This window comes from Desmodus rotundus, chromosome 11, assembly GCF_022682495.2.
Source record: "Desmodus rotundus isolate HL8 chromosome 11, HLdesRot8A.1, whole genome shotgun sequence".
In the NCBI taxonomy this organism is placed as follows: domain Eukaryota; kingdom Metazoa; phylum Chordata; class Mammalia; order Chiroptera; family Phyllostomidae; genus Desmodus; species Desmodus rotundus.
Window position 1 is genome coordinate 21,887,633 of NC_071397.1, and position 13,797 is coordinate 21,901,429.

The 13,797-nt window shown below is 39.9% G+C and overlaps 1 long non-coding RNA gene across 1 annotated transcript in view; it reads left to right on the plus strand.

Annotated features, from left to right (window-relative positions):
• Positions 1 to 9,979, plus strand: part of LOC128779561 (uncharacterized) — a 59,732-nt gene extending 49,753 nt beyond the window's left edge. The window contains exons 2-3 of the long non-coding RNA XR_008425597.1: positions 6,798 to 6,935; positions 9,314 to 9,979. This is a non-coding gene — a long non-coding RNA (uncharacterized lncRNA). The remainder of the gene's footprint in view (positions 1 to 6,797; positions 6,936 to 9,313) is intronic.
• The last annotated feature ends 3,818 nt before the right edge of the window (positions 9,980 to 13,797 follow it).

Consider the following 13,797-nt stretch of genomic DNA (forward strand, 5'->3'; position numbering starts at 1 on the left):
GTTCACTGAGGGAGGAGAGCTCCAGATGTCCTCTGTGTATGAGTCAGAGGACATCACTCCAGTTACACATGAATGATTCCTGGAACAATACTTGGAAATGGTATATTCTCAATAAATGGTAGATGGCATTATCCTGTAAATAAGGAATCTCATTTCTTACCATTCAGATGCTACAAGTGCTTCAAGGTTCAATTTAGAGGTCAGTTCTTACAAGAAGCCTGGCTGTAAACTCCGTAGTAGAAGGTGCTCTCTCCCTCTGTATCAGTTTCCTGGGGCTGCAGTTAGAGAGTAGCAAACACTGGGTGGCTGCAAACAACAGAAATGTGCGCCCTCACGGCCCTGGAGGCTGCAAGTCTGAAATCAGTGTGTTGGCAGAACCATCTTCTGCCTGCTGCTCTGGGGAGAATGCTTCTTTGCCTCTTCCTGGCTCCTTGTGGTCCTCTGCAGTCCTTGGTGTCCCTTACTTTGGAGCTGCATCGCCCCAAACTGTCTGTATTGTCTCATGGATGTCCTCTCCCCGTTTGCCTTCATCTTCACATGCTATTCTCCTCTCTCATAAGAACACCAGTCGGAGTAGGGCCTACACTAAGGACCTCATTTCAACTGGATTACGTTTGCCAAGACCCTGGTTCCAAATCAGGTCACATTCTGAGGTGCTAGGGATTGGGACTTTATAATATCTTTTTGAGGAACATAACTGAACTCATAATACCCTTCAATAATCTAAACTCTAGTAGCAACAACCTGGTTCTCTTTTGACATCCATCACATTTTAGCTTCTTTTTAGGTAATTTATCTTTTATGTCCCCTTACAACACCCCTAGGGCAGAACCTACTTCCGATTTTCTCTTTGCCCTGACAATACCTGCCTGGCCATATAGCTTTGATAGCTAATGAATGAATGGGCTCCTTTCCCGATTCACAACCAATCCACTAGACTGGAGCAAGCTGCCGCCTGCTTGGTATATGCATTTCTGAGTTCCTTGTGTTTTCAGCTCTTTGGTTCTTTTTTTTTCTTGAAAGAATATAGATCAGGGGGTGGGTTTGGCTGGCTGAAATAGCTGGCTACTGCCTGACTCAGGTAGCTAAATATTTATGTTTTCTGGGAGTGAACAGTGGACTTCACTCTACCAGGGAAACAATCTTGTTTGTCTCCAGTTTATGGCTCTTTTTTCTTCTTTTTTTAATTTTCAGCATCCTGATGTCCTTAGTTACAGTTGCCATGGAGGTACTGTAGAGTTCCCTGCAGTGCGGGGTGGGGTGGTGCCTGGAGCCCGCTTTAGTGCAGATTTGTGATGATGCTCAAGCCGTGGGTTTCATTTGCTAGTTTTATAGCTTAGTAATTGATTGTCATCAGGGGGGTGATAGGCTTTTATTTTGGTTCCCTGATTTATCACACTGGTTTTTTTTTCCTTTTTCATTGGTTCTGGAGTGCTCATCACTTTCTTAAATGCTCAACCCATGATTTCACAGAATATAATGGCAGGGCCAGCCCCATCCTGTCACCGAGTAAATCAGTAAATGCATGTAGTCCTTCGGTATCGAGGAGGGGCGATCTAGGCTCGTCGGAGCACTTGAAATCTGTGAAGGATGTACCATTTCAGAATTGAGACTGAGTAACGGGACGAGAGGAAGCTGTGCCGTTGGGAGACTTAGACTCGTTTGCTTCTGTAAAGTGGAAATAGTAACACACGTGCCACCGCCTTGATAGGATTATGATAAAGGCCACATGACTGATGCAGGGTAAAGCCATTTGGAAGCTATATGGTGCCATCAATGCTCACAAATGTCATTGTGAATCACAACTAGAATCTTAATGGTCTCGGCTCTGCCTTTGACCTACATGTCTTTGCCCTGGGTGACCAAGGGAAGAAACAGTCTCTGGAGAAACAATGAGATATCACTTCACATCTGTCAGAATGGCCATCACCAGTAAATACGTGCTGGTGGGGATGTGGCAAAAAGGGAACCCTCGTGCACTGTTGGTGGGAATGCAACTGGTGCAGCCACTGTGGAAAGCATTATGGAGATACCTTAAGAAATAAAAAATAGGACAACAATAAAAACATTAAAAAATAAAAATGAAATAAAGTCTCTCTGATGAATCTATTGCTTATGTGGCATATTGGCCTATGCTATTATAATTTTGTTTCTTCCAAAAAAATTTTATGTACTTTTTTTTAGGGCAGACACTCAGTCTCTTACTAAAACACATTTAGGTGTGCAGACTTTGAAAAATCTAGGGAAAAGTTCTGAATACACTTAGTGATTTGATTTATGTATTTTAGCTTTACAAATCTGTTAATTTACTCTGGAGATGCTCTAAAAATTGATGTTATTGTAATTAAACAGAATTCTTAATAAAGAATTTTCTGCCTGACAACTCTAGATATGCCTATTATGCAGTTTCTCTTGAAGCATTTTCTTTTCTTTTTTCCTTTTTATTGAATTGATTAGGGTCACATTGGTTGTTGAAGCATTTTCTTTTTCTTTTTTTAAAATTATTTTTAATCTTACTGTATTTTTTCCATTACCATTTAGTCCCCTTATACCCCCTCTCCCAGCAATTACCGCACTGCTGTCCATGACCATGAGACCTTTTTCCTTTTTGCTCAATCCCTCAACACCCTGTGCCGCCTCTAGCTGTTACCCTGCTCTCCATCTCTGAGTCTGTCCCCATTTTCCTTGTTCGTTCAGTTTGTTCATTAAATTCCATATATGAGTGAAATCATATGGTATTTGTCTTTCTCTGACTGGCTTATTTTATTTAGCATAATGTTCTCCAGGTCCATCCATACTGTCAAAAAAGGTTAAAATTTTCTTCTTTTTTATGGCTGAGTAGTATTCCATTGTGTAAATATCCCATAGTTGTTTTATCCACTCATCTACTGATGGGCACTTGGGCTGCTTCCATATCTTGGTGATTGTAAGTATAATGCTGCAAAGAGCATAGGGGTGCTATCTTCTTTTGAATTAGTGTTTTGGATTCCTTCAGATATATTCCTAGAAGTGGGATTCCTGGATCAAAAGGCAGATCCATTTTTAATTTTTTGAGGTACCTGTTCTGCTTTACACAGTGGCTGCACCAATCTGCATTCCCACCAACAGTGTAAAGGTTTCCCTTTTCTCCACATCCTCACCTGCACTTGTTGTTTGTTGATTTATTGATGACGGCCATTCTGACAGGTGGGAGATGGTATCTCATTGTGGTTTTAACTTGCATTTCTCTGATGATTAGTGATGTTGAACATCTTTTTATATGTCTATTGGCCATCTGTATGTCCTCTTTAAAGAAGTGTCTATTCAGGTCATTTGCCCATTTAAAGAAAAAGATTTTACTTATTTATTTTTAGAGAGAGGGAAAGGGAGGGGAAAAGAGAGTGAGAGAAACATCAATGTGTGGTTGCCTCTTGCATGCCCCCAACTGAGGACCTGACCCACACCCCAGGCGGGTGCTCTGACTGGAAATTGAACCAGTGACCCTTTGGTTTGCAGGCTGGCACGCTATCCACTGAGCCACACCAGCCACAGCCCATTTTTTAACTGGATTGTTTGTTTTTTTGGTGTTGAGTTTTGTAAGTTCTGTATAAATTTTGGACATTAATCCCTTAACAGATGTATTGGTGAATATGTTCTCCCATTCTCTGGGTTGTCCTTTTATTTTGTTGATTTCCTTTGCTGTATAAAAACTTTTTAGTTTGATATAGTCCCATTTCTTTATTTTTTCATTTGTTTCCCTTGCCTGGGGAGATGTATCCAATAAAATATTGCTACAAGCAATGTCCGAGAATTTGCTGCCTGTGTTTTGTTCTACTGTTTTTATGGTTTCAGGTCTAACATTTAAGTCTTTGATACATTTTGAATTTATTCTTGTGTGTGGTGTAAAAAGGTGGTCTAGTTTCATTTTTCTCCATGTATCTGTCCAATTTTCCCAGCACCATTTACTGAATATACCATTTTTAGCCCATTGTATGTGCCTGCTTCCTATATCAACTATTAATTGACTATAAAGGTATGGGTTTATTTTTGGGTTCTCTATTCTGTTCCATTGATCTATGTGTCTATTTATATGACAATACAATGCTGTTTTGATTACTATGGACTTATAGTAGAGTTTGATGTTAAGTAGCGTGATTCTTCCAACTTTGTTCTTCTTTTTCAGGATCGCTGTTGCTATGCAGGGTCTCTTGTGGTTCCATATAAATTTTTGAAATATTTGTTCTAGTTCTGTGAAATACATCATTGGAATCTTGATAGGAATTGTGTTGAATCTATAGATTGCTTTGGGTACTATGGACATTTTAATGACATTAATTCTTCCTATCCATGGACACGGTATATGCTTCCAGTTATTTGTGTCTTCTATTTCTTTCTTCAGTGTCTTATAGTTTTCTGAGTACAGGTCTTTTACCTCCTAGGTATTTTATTCTTTTTGTAGCACTTGTGAATGGGATTGTTTTCTTAGCTTCCCTTTCTGGTAGTTCATTATTGGCATATAAAAATGCAACCGATTTCTGGACGTTAATTTTGTATCCTGCCTCTTTGCTGAATTCATTTATCAGTTCTAGTGGTTTCTTTGAATCCTTTTCAATTTGCTCATTTTTAGCCAATGTTTTTCTGATGAATGCAGTTGGTTTCTAGCACTGACTCATTTTCCAAATACAAACACATTTTTTTTCCCCAGTCTACTCTCTCCTGCCAGCAGGTTGTCCAAGTCGTCTTTAAAGTGCTGCCTGAACATGGTTAGCTCATCATTAACAGGAAACAGGCTTTTTGCCCACTTACAAAAGTAGAATGAAGTCTGATCATTTGATTTGTAAATTAAATAAAAATAAGAAAAATACTTAGAAATCTAATATCTAGGCTCAAGACTATTATTATGAGACGCTTAAATAAATGAAATACCCAGAAATGAAAGGGAAAGCTGCAATTTGCATGGTTTTGAGTAGAATGCAGCAGAATTTCCATTTCACTTTCAATTTCCAGTAGTTGTAATGTGAACCAGTGTAAATAAATTGAGAAACCGAGGCTTTATGGAAGACAACAGCAGTTTCACGTAAGCACACAAGTATTTAGGCAACTTAGTGGGAAAACTTGGCCGTATGCTCAGACCTATTTCTCTATAGATTTTTGATACAAATTCTCTCTCTTTTTCTAAAAAATAAACCCAGGCAGCCTTCAAAGCCAACAACGAAGAACTCATTTGACTAAAGTGTCAATAATATCTGTCAGCTCTAAAACATCAGAATTTTCAGTTCCATCTAATCAAATAATCATCTTGACAATTTTTGCAGCCGTAGTTGCTTATGGAATTGATGGAAGTGACTATTTGTTTAAGACAAAGTCCAAAGTTAGTTAAACATTTAGTATGTAGTACAGATTTGATTCAACCACCTGGGTGGTTTAGCCCCAAAATATTCTTCACACATTGTCAAGGAAAGAAATCTTTTGCTCGTGCATTATCTAGTTACCTACCTCGATCTTCCACTTCACTTCTGGATGTTTATGCAGACTTTACCAGAATCACATTGTGTAGGCTGAAAATAGTTTATCACGCCACATCTCTCCATTTGTCAGTTTGAAACTTTCTCTTTAATTTGATTGGTGCCACTTTGTACCACCTCTTCAAGCCTCAATTTCTGCATGTGCGGAGTGGATAAAATAACACCTCTAAAATAATATAAGGTTGCTGCAATAATTGTTGGAATGGTACAGTGTACTTCACACGGGGCCTGGCATGTAGTAAATGCTCAATACATCTTAACTATCTTAGTTTAACTATTAAAGATGTGAACTGGGAAGTCATTAAAACTTTGTAGTCTAGTTCTTTAATTATGAAAGACAATTATCTTGAAATAAGTCTGAAAATGTTCTTAAAATGAATGTAGTGCTTCTACATGTAAAGTGAAGTATAGAATTTAAACAGTTCCCTTCATTAATTAATGAAGACTTTGATTGATAAGTGCTTTGGAGCCGAGTTTGATGCACAATGGTTCACTTTGCTTGGATATTATTTTTATTGCCATTTTGGCGGGAGGCACTCATTATCTGTGGTGATGAGATAAGAATTTGGGTGCAAGTGGTTTATTTGGGACGTGGTTCCAGCAAGCGTGACCAGGAGTGGGAGATAAGAGTGGCAAGAGCAGAATGCCGTTAAAGGTACCCTGATAAGAAGGCTACCACCAGAGTGGGCTAGTGAGCTCCATCCCGCTGGGGCCCCTCTGAGAGACCGCAGAAACCTGTTGACCTTGAGCAGCCTCGTCCATTTAGCTCAGTATTGTACAAATCTTATCACTTTTTAAGAGTGTTACCACATGATAAGTTGGGGAAGCATTGCGATTAAGAATCTTTGAGAGAAAAGTACAGACCTAACACGGAAAAAGGAAACTTTAAGTTAGGCAGTGTGGTCAGAGGCTATGAGGTCAGAAGTTGGAGTTTAGGGTCTTCGTATACTGAAAAACTGTCCAGAAAATAGAAATCCAGTAAAAACAGTATGAATAGGTGAGAAACACAGGGAGACAAATAGAAGTCTTTATCAACGCTGTCTCAAAGCAAAATAGACTGCTTGTGAAGAGCAGCACATAACACCTTATCTCATGTAATTCTTACAATAACCATGTGAATTGGGATCTTGACTTTTCCCCTCATTCCCCGACCAAACTATTTCACAGAAAATAAAATGGACATTTCAGAGGCTTTGCTATTCACCCAAGGTTGCAAAGCTTGGACTGCCAAGAGCAAAGACTAGGACTTGATTTTGTTTGATGTTGGAGCCCGTTCTCTTTTCTTTGTTTCAGACTAAATGATTCTCTCTCCCAGGAAGTGTTCAAGCAGAGATTGGTTGTGTACTTGAAAGTTCAAAGGGATCCCTACGCTGTGGTAAAGAACAATGACTTCCAAGTTTTCTGCTGTTAGCGCTTCCATAACACTGTGAGGTAAGTGCCATCTGCTCAACCCTCAATACCACCTTTAATTAATAACTGTTTATTTCTTAAATTAAGAATTTAAGTTCTTGCTTATTTTAATGGCCATTAAGTGTTTTCAAAATACCTTTGATTTCATACTAATAAAACTGTTTTAATTGTTTAAAGCATTCATTATTAGCATCTCTCTTTAATTATATTGGAATATGCTGTTTGAATCAATAGTAATTTAAAGAACCAGAGGAGATTTTAAAAAATCAAGCAAGAAAAGGTTGTAAATTACTAAAGGCTAGAAATGGGAACAACAATGAAGTCCAGACATCGAAAATGCAGGACAGATTGTGCTTAACTGTATCCCAGAAAACATCCGAGAGCCACACAAGACGAAGCCTACTGTAAAGCCAGGTTCCTGAGCTGTAGGAGTTGAGCAGAAGCACAGTCCTTTTAGTCCACTCAGCATTGTCTGGGCTTTAAAAGAATAATGGCTTTCGTTTCTGGCTTTACATTTTAAGTAAGATGGATGTATTAAAGTGTTGGGGGTGGGTAAATAGAAGGTTCTATGCATTATTTAAGTTGTTACTTTAGTCTCCTGCAGTAGGGAGGGAAGGCATCTTGCTACTCACATTCCTTCTTAGGCTCACAGACCTTAAACCACATTATTAGTTTCCTTCAGGTCAAAAAATGTAGTCAGAATGACCACTAGGTGGTGCTCAAATTACTGTATAGAATTCCATGACCGAGCAGTATGTAAGGATATGCACTCTTAGAACCAAAAAGCAGAATGTATTCAACTATTTTAGCCTCAACACACAATGATTTCATATGTTGAGAGGACTATCAATGGTTTTTAAAATATTATGTGATATCAAAATGTCTGTCCACATTTTTTTCTATTAAGCTTTAAGAAGAATTTTAATACACTAGATTTTGGGGCATTTATGAGGATTTTAATTTATATTATTATATCTTTTGGTTGCCAACATTGTTAAAAAGTTGTTTTCCCACATTTATACCTCATTCTTCAATGTCATCTCCAAAATGTGTAAGATGTGGATCAATAATTCTGTCAAAACCAGTGATTTGGGGGGAAAGGGAAATAAAAGGCAAGCAGAATGAAATACTAATTACTGAGGCAAGAAAGCAGCACTATAATTTAAAGTAGATGGTGTCACTACTGGATGGTTTTAAACTGTCTAAGGCACAATTTTAAAATAATTTTTTTCTCCCAACCCCAGTCCTGGATCAATCCAAAAATTTGCTTTCTCCAGTCATACACTTGAACTGCCAGGCTGCCAAGGAAACATCTCATAACAGGACAGTTTGGTGCTATTATAAAGTCAAGGCTTTGTATAGAGAGTGGAGGTTCTGAAAAGATGGCAACTCGAATGCATTCCTCCTCACTGTCCCTGTCGGGCCCCCATGGCTCCCTCCCCTGAGCCTCTGAGGCCCTGGGTCTGAGGTGGCTGGAGGGTGGTGGCTCTGTCCGAGTCCTCATGAAAAAGCCAACTGGACTCTCTCCCCAAGGGCCAGCTTTGCTCCCACCTGAGGGGTAACAAAAATGTCCATAGCAATAGTGTCCCTAAGAGCAGAAAGTAAAAACCACCGACACATCAATTAGTAGCAATATAAATTAATCAGCTGTGATATATTATACAGCACTGACGAAGAAGGAACTATAGCTCCATGTTGCCTCATGTAAACAAGTATGCATTAACGCACTGTTATATAATAATAAGTTAAAAACTGTGAAGCAATACTATAAATATATTTTAAAGAGATGGTGGCTACATTTAGGAAGAGAAAAGCTACAGAGGCTTCGATTAGAACTGTAATATCTTAATTTGTGAGCTGAATGGTGGGTGGAGACGTGATCATGGAGATATACTTTATGGTGGAGGGACTGAGCAAAGAGGTAAAAGGACTCATGGACAACAACCTGTTGATCGCTGTGGGGATATAAGGGGACTGAATGGTAATGGGAAAATACAATAAAGATTAAATGAAAAAAGAAAAAAGACATAACATATGAATTTTTGGCATGTCTCAAATAATCAAAAGGAGAATCAGGGAGAAGAAGAAGGAGGAGAGTGGAGGATGAGGACAAAAGGAAGGGAGAAGAGGGGAGGAAGGGAAGAGGGAGAAGACCATGTGGGAAGGAACAGGAACAGGAAGCAGTGGGCCAGTGAGCTCTAGGAGGTATGTGGTTTTAGCAAGAAGTCACCATCATGGAGACTCAGTGCAAAAGGAGGGAACACTGACGGGGTGAATCTCACTGAGGGGAGGTCCGTGTGTGACTGCCAGGAAAATCAGAGAAACAGAAGGATAGAAATGGAGCAGATTCATTCATTCACAATGTGTTTGTTCACTATATGTGCTCTGCGCTGTTCCAGGATGCAGCAGTGGACAAGACCGCCAAAAATCTGCCGTTATGGAGCTGAGATGTTTGGCAGGTAAATTCTTCCAGTGTGCAACCTGTTTGCGTGTGAACTTCCCAGCTGGGCACCTGGGGAAGGAGAGAGATTGATTCATTCTACAAATATGTGTTGGACACTTCGTAGATGGCAAACACTGCTGGATGCTGGGGGTATGGAATGGATCCTTGCTTCTGAAGAGCACATAATTCAGTGAGGAGAGCCGCATATATACTTAGATACTTGCAGTTCAGTGTGTTGGAGGGAGGCACAGGGTACCTTTGGAACACAGAGGAAGTGGTGGGGAGTGCTGGGATTCTGCTTCGGCTTGGCTGTAGAGTTGATGATCTTTGAGGGCCATGATGGGAATTTGGAGTCAGCATCAGTTCGTGGTCATGGATGAAGGATTCTGCCTGTGGAGCGTGTGCCTCAGGAGAGAGGCAGGCTGTAGGGCTCTGGGAGGGTCTGTTACCCAAAACGTGTCCCCTCACCCTCGCATCCACCCTCCTTGCACCAGTCTGTCATTGTTAGAAATTCGCTCCATTGCTTCAATACATTTTTATTATTTTGAATAATACACTATTGTTTTAGGAGATATTGTATAAATAAATTTTTCATAATCTAATTTGTAACTTTAATATTTTGACAAGAGCTATGTCCCAAAATGTTTTGTTGTCAGTAACACATAAAGAGCTGTGACATTTTGAGAGACACAATACAATAAAAAATATGGACTTGATGTGTCTATGATTTTTCTTATTTTCTTTTGCTGCTTCAAGTCTTCTAAGATTTGAAGAGTACCACAGGGAAAAGAGGAGCTGTGGATGAGGGAGTGGCTTCAGGAAAGGATCCACGAAGGAGGTGGGAAAGGGTGTCCCGCAGTTAGGGAGGGAATAGGGGGCGTAGATACGAACCAAGGTATAGACTGAGAGCTCTTCCATCAAGATTGCTCTGGAACTTTGTGGAATATTCCCCACTCTCCAAGTGATAATTATAGTGTTATAATGAAACGAATAAGAGAAACAGAGACTAGTATTCATTCAGTGATTAATTTTTGTGCCTGCTGCTTGCCCGCTACGCGCCAGGCACTGTGACAGGCGCTAGGGCATGGCCCGCAGTGAAGGCCGTGGGCTGTGAGTGCTGAGAGTGTGTGTTCTGCTACCAAAAGGAGTGAAGCTGTGCTCTGTGAAACCCTAAACCCAGCTCACTGAAGGCATGGTACTGGAGGTTTGGCTTTCAGAATGGTTTAAAATCCTGTTTCCAAGTCCAGTCTTAAGAAGGACTTGAGCTTGTTAAGGTTCTATGTAAGGGAAACTGCACGTTAGAGATGGAGGATCTGACTGCTTAATTTTCTGGTCTCCTTTCATCAAAAAAATTTAAAAAATACTTTAACTTCTGGAAACTGCATTCACTAGGTCTAGTAGGAAAAGGAAATCCCTGCTTTTTTTCCGTTTTCAGTTCCCAGCTGGGTTAGTTTGCTTTTAAGCTGTAAGGAAATAGCCTGGGGAACTACTGGACAAAAATTTGCTCAGCATTTTGAATGCAGTAACCTTTTGTGGGTCAGTAACTGCAGTGCCCTTGGGACAATTTCCAGGAATTCAAGATGGTGGATCAATCTCCCCCAGGTGGGAGGCAGACACCTCCCCCTTTGGAGAACTGTATGACTAGATCGAGGGAAGTTTCTCTTTGCATACAGGGACTTAGGAAGGTGGGATGGGGTGGGCTAGAGGGGAGATAGGAATATAGTAAATAAAATTAGTGTCCTTAAAAATTATCTGAGGCCCTAGTAGGTGCCAGCACTGCTACGCTCCAAGGGGGAGAATAACACAGAGCCCTGTCTTCAAGGAGCTCACAGACAAGCGGGTGAGACAGACCAGTGTGTGGGAAGTGCTACAGTCAGTCCATGTACGGCGCTGTGGTAGGATGGGCTCAGTGGGTCTCAGGGAAGTCCTGGGCTGAATCCTGAGGGTGCAGTCCTTAAGTAGGAGAGGATTTGGGGGAAAGCTTTCCACACTGAGGACATTCCACATGCATGAGGTAGATTCGGGGCCTGTAAGTGGTTCAGGATGGTTCAGAGATGAGGCTGAAGTAGAGGCCCTCCTTCGCATGCTGAGAAATCTGACCAGCCTCCTCAATACTCCATAGAGACGTTGAGGGATCAACTAAGGCTGTGAACATTTAAAAGTTTTTGTTTTTTTTAAAATTTTGTTTCTATAATCTTTATTTTCTTCACTTATAAAATTTAAAAGTTCTCATTAAAGGAAATTTAGAGGCTTCATAGAAAGGTATAAACAGAAAACAGAAGATCAACTTTAATTCTATCTCAGACACAACCATTGCTAATATTTTGGCATGTTTGGTATGTAACTATTTGCAAATTTGTGATCATTTTATATATAACACTATAGTTTGTTTTTTATGTTAACATTATTTCCTTACTTCATATTATTTTTATTTATAAATTTCTAACTTTGAAATCATTTGAGCTTTACAGAAGCATTCCAAAGAGAGTGCAAGATTTTCTGCATATCCTCCACCCAGCTCTCTAATGTTTATTCTCGGTTTTATTTCCTATCTCCTCATCTCTCTGTCAAAATTTACTTAGCTCTATTATATTTCCACCGAGGTTTCTAAAGTGACTACTAACTCAACTGGAAAGCTGGCCACAGTACTGTGAGCCAATGGACTTCCTCAGCCTGAAACACAACTGCATTTGAACAAGGCCTTGGGGAGTCACAGTGCATTAACCTGGAGGAGTGGAAATTCCAGGCAAAAGCAGTGTTCTGGGCAGGGAGGGGACTTTCAGGACCCTACAGCTTAGCCTGCATGTGGGAGTAGCTGTGAGCCCTACTTCCAGATGAATCCTGACTCACTAAGTTATCGATAAGTGATCTGCAGATGTTTCTTTTTATATTTAAGAAAAGTAATAAAAATGACATCTGCGTTATCTTGACTAGTTTAAACCCTGAGTGTGATTCAACATTTACTGGCATTGCTCAAAGCCAATGCTGAATGATTTACGATCAGTTCTAAAGTACTGCATTAATCACTTGGTCCTCAGAGATCATCCAAGGAAAACATCAAATGCTGGCAAAAGTCACCACTAATGATAGAAACAAACTATCCCCAAGCCTCAGTCCTAGATCCTCTGCTTGTTCCTTTTCACCATCTGACATGGTTTCTTTCTTTTTAAAACATCCTTAACACTTATTTGTCTTCTCTTAGGGCCGTTTTTGTACCATGCCTTTCACGTGTGCATGAGCTGTGTTTATTTCTTATTATATTTTGTATTTCCTGAGAGTAATGCTGTATCTTCTTCATTTTAAAGTGCTGCACAGTTTTCAGTACCGTGCCTTGCTACTTATTACATGCTAAGTAAATCTTTTTTTAATTAAAATTTATTAATTTTTCTTTTTTACTTGAATATTTATTTAATTTTTTTAGTTTATTTTCTATTGTATTTTTTCATTGCTGTTTATCCCCCTTACACCCCCTCTGCACTGAAATCACCACACTGCTGTCCGTGTCCATGAGTCCTTTCCCTTGTAGAAATCATGGAGTCTCAGAGTTTCAGGTAATGTCTTTCAGTACGTAAATTCTGTTGGGTATCTCAAAATGTTTGTTTCCTACATGGTTCTATTTCAATAACGTAATTTCATTGCAAATTCCAGAAAGCTAATATTAAAGTAATCCTTCCTCTTAGTCTCTTACTGTGATGGACTAAATTGTGTCCCCCAAATTCTAATGTTGAAGTTCCTAGGTACTTCAGAATGTGACTATATTTAGAGGTGATTAAGGCAAAATGAAGCCACATGGGTGGGCCCTGATTTACTATGACTGGTTGTCTTTATAAGAAGAGGAGATTAGGATACTGAGAGGAAGGGAGGGAAGACAGCATGAAGACAGAGAGAAAAGGGCCATCTATAAGCCAAGGAGAGAGGCTTCAGAAGAAACCAACTCAGCCTACACTTTGATCTTGGACTTCTAGCCTGCAGAACGGTGAGAAAGCAAAAGCCACCCAGGCTGTGGTACTGCTATGGTAGCCCAGTCACATCAAAGTACCACAGAGTGGATGGCTGGCTTTACCAATGCTCCTCTACATTTTTGTCACTTACCAACATTCTCTCAGACATAAATGTTTGGAGGTCTTTTTTCAGTACTCTCAATTCCTTTTATCATCACTAAATATTTTTGTTTCTTTCTTTCCCTTATCAGCACTGCTATTATTCTAGTCCACCTCAATTTAAAAATTTTTTAAAAAAGATTTTATTTAGTCCTGGCTGGTGTGGCTCAGTGGAGTGAGCGCTGGCCTGTGAAGCAAAGGGTTGCAGGTTCAATTCCCAGTCTGGGCAGATGCCTGGGTTGCGGGCCAGGTCTCCAATAGGGGGTGCATGAGAGGCAACCACACATTGATGTTTCCCTCTCTCCCTCCTTTTCCCTCTCTCTAAAAATAAAATAAAGTC